The sequence below is a fragment of the Eleutherodactylus coqui genome, chromosome 3, assembly GCF_035609145.1.
Source record: "Eleutherodactylus coqui strain aEleCoq1 chromosome 3, aEleCoq1.hap1, whole genome shotgun sequence".
Classification (NCBI taxonomy): domain Eukaryota; kingdom Metazoa; phylum Chordata; class Amphibia; order Anura; family Eleutherodactylidae; genus Eleutherodactylus; species Eleutherodactylus coqui.
Window position 1 is genome coordinate 309,156,897 of NC_089839.1, and position 6,000 is coordinate 309,162,896.

Here is a 6,000-nt window from a genome sequence, read left to right on the forward strand (position 1 = left end):
TTTCCCCTTTGTCCACCTTCCCATCGGGAGTCCCCGCTGAGCGACTAAGGCACAGAACAAAACGCCATAGCGTTAACTTCACCATTAGGAGAATGCCCCAAACCATACCGAAGACCCAACCATTGGCGTCCGAGCGGCCGAATACTGCGGTCACCAGGGCTCAAAGTTATAACAACCTCAGGCCAACAAAAAACCATCTCAGCGCTAACACAAGCCTGGCGGGCACGGATAGCCCCCTCGCCCGTCTAGAGGCGCTTCTATTGTCTGAGGATCCCAGGCACATTATTCCCATATTGTGAGATTCCGGAGCTCTGATGAAGTTCTAGATAACAAATGTTGAAAATGTCCACCGATAAAATGACTTACCTGAACTTCGCCGGAAACAAGAGCACTTCACCCCTAGCTCAGCATCCAGTTATGGTTTCTTCCCCTCACTGAACCCCAAGTTTGGGTTTCTGTCTCCTGGCAGAGCCTCAAGTTTTTACAGCATTTGTTCCCTGGCGGAGCCTCCAGTAATGGCATCCGCCCACCAGCTGAGCCCCCAGTTATGATATCTGCCTCCCCACTCGCCACACCATCCCTGGCTGAGCCCCTGGTTATAGCATCTGCCCCCTCAGCTAAGCTCCCAATTATGGTATCTGCCCCCCAGCTGAGCCCCCGGTTATGGAATCTACCCTGCGCCGGCCGAGCCCCCGGTTATGGAATCTACCCTGCGCCGGCCGAGCCCCCGGTTATGGAATCTACCCTGCGCCGGCCGAGCCCCCGGTTATGGAATCTACCCTGCGCCGGCCGAGCCCCCAGTTATGGTATCTACCCTGCACCGGCCGAGCCCTCGGGTTATGGTATCTACCCTGCGCCGGCCGAGCCCTCGGGTTATGGTATCTACCCTGCGCCGGCCGAGCCCCCGGGTTATGGTATCTACCCTGCGCCGGCCGAGCCCCCGGTTATGGAATCTACCCTGCGCCGGCCGAGCCCCCGGTTATGGAATCTACCCTGCGCCGGTTGAGCGCCCGGTTATGGAATCTACCCTGCGCCGACCGAGCCCCCGGTTATGGAATCTACCCTGCGCCGGCCGAGCACCCGGTTATGGAATCTACCCTGCGCCGGCCGAGCCCCCGGTTATGGAATCTACCCTGCGCCGGCCGAGCGCCCGGTTATGGAATCTACCCTGCGCCGGCCGGGCCCCCGGTTATGGAATCTACCCTGCGCCGGCCGAGCCCCCGGTTATGGAATCTACCCTGCGCCGGCCGAGCCCCCGGTTATGGAATCTACCCTGCGCCGGCCGAGCGCCCGGTTATGGAATCTACCCTGCGCCGGCCGGGCCCCCGGTTATGGAATCTACCCTGCGCCGGCCGGGCCCCCGGTTATGGAATCTACCCTGCGCCGGCCGAGCCCCCGGTTATGGAATCTACCCTGCGCCGGCCGAGCCCCCGGTTATGGAATCTACCCTGCGCCGGCCGAGCCCCCGGTTATGGTATCTACCCTGCGCCGGGCGAGCCCTCGGGTTATGGTATCTACCCTGCGCCGGCCGAGCCCCCGGGTTATGGTATCTATCCTGCGCCGGCCGAGCCCCCGGGTTATGGTATCTATCCTGCGCCGGCCGAGCCCCCGGGTTATGGTATCTACCCTGCGCCGGCCGAGCACCCGGGTTATGGTATCTACCCTGCGCCGGCCGAGCCCCCGGTTATGGAATCTACCCTGCGCCGGCCGAGCCCCCGGTTATGGAATCTACCCTGCACCGGCCGAGCCCCCGGTTATGGAATCTACCCTGCGCCGCTTGAGCGCCCGGTTATGGAATCTACCCTGCGCCGACCGAGCCCCCGGTTATGGAATCTACCCTGCGCCGGCCGAGCGCCCGGTTATGGAATCTACCCTGCGCCGGCCGAGCGCCCGGTTATGGAATCTACCCTGCGCCGGCCGAGCCCCCGGGTTATGGTATCTATCCCATGCCGTCCGAGCCCCCGGGTTATGGTATCTACCCTGCGCCGGCCGAGCCCCCGGGTTATGGTATCTACCCTGCGCCGGCCGAGCGCCCGGTTATGGAATCTACCCTGCGCCGGCCGAGCCCCCGGGTTATGGTATCTACCCTGCGCCGGCCGAGCCCCCGGGTTATGGTATCTACCCTGCGCCGGCCGAGCCCCCGGGTTATGGTATCTACCCTGCGCCGGCCGAGCCCCCAGGTTATGGTATCTACCCTGTGCCGGCCGAGCCCTCGGGTTATGGTATCTATCCTGCGCCGGCCGAGCCCCCAGGTTATGGTATCTACCCTGCGCCGGCCGAGCCCCCGGTTATGGTTGGGATTACTCTCCTACACTTTCACACCCATATTGGGATCAGCAGGCCTTTTATCTCCGGAGGTTCCGGGTCGCCCCTTGGAAGTTTCTAAAGACCAATAATCCCTGCTGGACACAGCGGAGTTAAATGTGTTTACGGAGTGCAGTCATATCCTGTGGGTCCAGGTAGAGCGACTGAGAAATGTGCGCAACTTGGCAGAGGCGGCAGGACGACACGGTCCCACACACATCGCGGCTGGTGGCCTCCGCACAGGGCCTTGTTGTGCTGCTGCGAGTGACACCACTGACATGGAAGCTTTCAGCATTTTTACTCCTTCTGGCTGGAAATCTCTCCTGGATCTCCTTAGTCACAGTATTACTCAATCTTAAATGAAATGCAGACTCGGCGCGGCCGCACTTCTCGCTCACCGCTCCTCGGGGAGGTTTTAACAGTTTTCTAAAAAATTGCAAAGGAACAAATCTCAGTCTCTAAAGCAGCTGCGAAGCTACAACCCCCATCATTCTAGCTATTGTCCTACTATTCCATGCGTTGTAACTCACTCCTACCTGGAAGGGACCTTCAGTATATCACCGTTCATCCTGAGCCCCTGGGTCGATGAATAGCATACCACAGCTACAGTGAAGACTGGCACTGCAACAATGTCTCCTAATGTCACAGTGAGATCCAAGTTTAAATGACATTTGTATCCAACAGCAAGAAGGATGCGTGTTAGATGGTAGGCCGCCTGTAGACAGCCGGGTCGCTCGCAGCGGGACCCGACCCGAGCCCCTGCAGGGACCCGTGTGGCGCTCACCTCTCCCGCGGCTCCGGCTCTTTAATGTGCCGGCTGCCGCCCAGCCAGTGCATGGGCAGAGCGGAGCCGGCAGCCCCGGAGTTACTTTTCTGTGCGGGCCTCTGCGAGATCCGCACAGAAATAGAGCATGCCGCGATTTGTTTTCCGCGTGTGATTTTGCACACACAAATTTCGGTCGTCTGCATAGGATTGCGTATTGTAATGCAATCCTATGCAGACGTGCACGGGCGGAAATTGTGCGGGAAATCCCGCTGCAGAATTGTTGCCCATGTGCAGGAGGCCTTACTGTTAAATCATTTACAATCAGCCGGGGCTTTTGCTCCAGACCCCAAGGAACCCCAAGAGCAATATTCTGCTATATCAGGTCCCATAGTCTGCAGACCGCTCATTAAGACTTGTGGGGCGCCCCTTAGCACTGTCTACTCCATCTCCTGCTCTCCCTTAATCGTTATGGTGATATTATATGGATACCATGTGGCGGTATTTTTTAGGCGTCGTATTTAACCAATTCAGGACTGCACAGCCTACAGACATCCAGGCAGCCCTGATCTATCTCTGCAGGAACAGTTTAAAATGTCCTTGCAAAGAATCCCCCTGATGTGCAGCTCCGTGAGCCCAGTCTCTACTGACAGCTCAGATCATAGAGCTCTGCCTAGGGACCAATCAGTGCGGTCTCCAGACATGTAATGGTTCTGTCTGTCTGTCATTGCCATTACAGGTACAAAGCACTGCTGCCCCCCCCCCCCCCCCCCCCCCTCATCTCGGAGGTCAGGCAGCTCATCTCAAAAAGTAATGATGCAACATATGATAGATGTTAATAACTATTGTGTGTGCGATATGACTACTGTATTACACTCCGTCAAAGAAAATAGCTTCTCTAGAAGTTGTCGTGTTGCTGTAGATCCCGGGATTCAGTTCCATCTCAGGCAGATCTGTAAGTGATGAGAGTTGTGGTGATTAGATGGACAGTCTTGTCACCGGAGGCCCTAAAAGTGGTTCCCCCTTTGGCCTATAAGAGGCTCTCGGTTGTTCCTTGTGTGTAGTGACCTCTTTTTTCGCTTATGTAGAGCTTGTTGGCCACTAGACGCCTCTACGACACAGAGAAGAGATTTCACCCCGTTACCAGAGTCTGAGAGGGGCGCATTATTGGGATGGGAGAAGCCGGTTGGTCGTATTGACGAATTGTCCCCCACCGGGCCATTCTGACCAGACTGTTGGAGGGTGTTGGGACCAGTGGATGGGGGCACATAAGGTGACTGGGCTCAGGATGCCCCCTACAGATAACCAGTAGAGAGGAGCATCTAATCGTCCAACAAGCACCAGTGTAGTGGCCCGGAGTTAGGCACCCTCTGGTTCTGTGCGGGTTGACCCCATATGGATTTGTATTTCCATGTGTGTTTGGTGTTACTAATCTTGGTGGTGTCCATGTGTTTGCCTCCCTAACCTGCCCTGTTTGATGTGATGAGAGAGACAGGCTGAGGCTCTGATGCTTCCGTTTGGGCTAAGCCCGGACTCATCTCATTGAGCTATGAGATGCATCCCCTCTGGTGACCTGAAGCGGGAGTCAATAGAGAATGCTGCACACTCCCCTGCTTAACTACAGAGTAGAGGGATAGGACCGACTCTGCTACTGCAAGTTGATGAACGAGTCTGGCGTGAGGGATTGCCCCATGAATGCCGCTAGGTCAGTGAGGAAAGGGCGTGAAGAGCAACAAATGACTGCTCTCCCAAGAATCTTACATCAGATAACTAAGAGTGATGACAACTGCATCTCGGAGGAAAGAGTGATTATCTAACACAAATGTGTCGGAAGGTTATGAGAGGAGAAAATATCAGTAGTATTGTACCCAAGTCTGTTGCAGTGTCGCAAACCTACACTTTGACTGGTTTCGATGACTCATCTCTGGAAAGAGGCACTGGCGTCACGTGAAGAGATAAATTATTACTTCTGTTAGCACGGCTGCTAACGTTTACCCTTGCACGCTGCCGGGCCATATCGCATTTTGGGATGTGATGGAGACAGTAGAGCTCTCATCACCCAGCATTGTGTTCCCTGCTGTCTTTCCCATTAAAGGTATGACCCTGTCCGCTGCATCAGCAGCTCCAGCTGTTTAGCTATCACCACACCCACCGTCGCCTACGCTTGCAGTGATGTGAATGACTAAACTGGACGCTACGTAGTGAAATCAGGTTGTCTTCAGCGATGAATCCAGGTTTAGTTTGGGCACCAACGACGGACGAGTTTATGTCTGGAGGCCTTGGGGTGAGTGCCTCAATCCTGCCTTTGCTGTGGAGCTGCACACTGCCCCCTGTTGGTGTGATGGTCTGGGGGGCCATTACATACAACAGTCAGTCCCCGGCTATTTATGGTAGTGGCTGGAGGATACAGTACGGTAGCAAATTTGGTTACTTTGGGGATATTATTGAGATATCATATGATGGTATTATCTGCACACTGGTTGTTTTATTTATTCAATGGCAGTACTGTGTGCACAATTAGTAGTGGTTTGATGGTATGCTACTGTATCATTTGGATACTGTGATGATATTTAGACATTACATAGCAGTATTATTTGTACACTGAATGGTGGTTTTATTTATGTTATTGAATGGCAATATTGTGCGGGCTTTATACAGTAGTGGTCTGAGGGTACACTACAGTAGTATGATGTGAATTCTGTATGGCAGTATTATTTGGACACTGAGTGTCCATTTTATTTAGGCAGCAAATATTGAATGGCAGCATTGTGTGGGATTTATACAGTAGTGGTCTGAGGGTATATTACAGTAGTATAATTTGGATACTGCATGGCGGTATTACTTAAAGAGTGTAGAGGGTGACTATACTTGTTGTCCAGGGCCCGAATTTTCTATAAAACCTACCCTACATTCAGTATAATAAATCGCATATT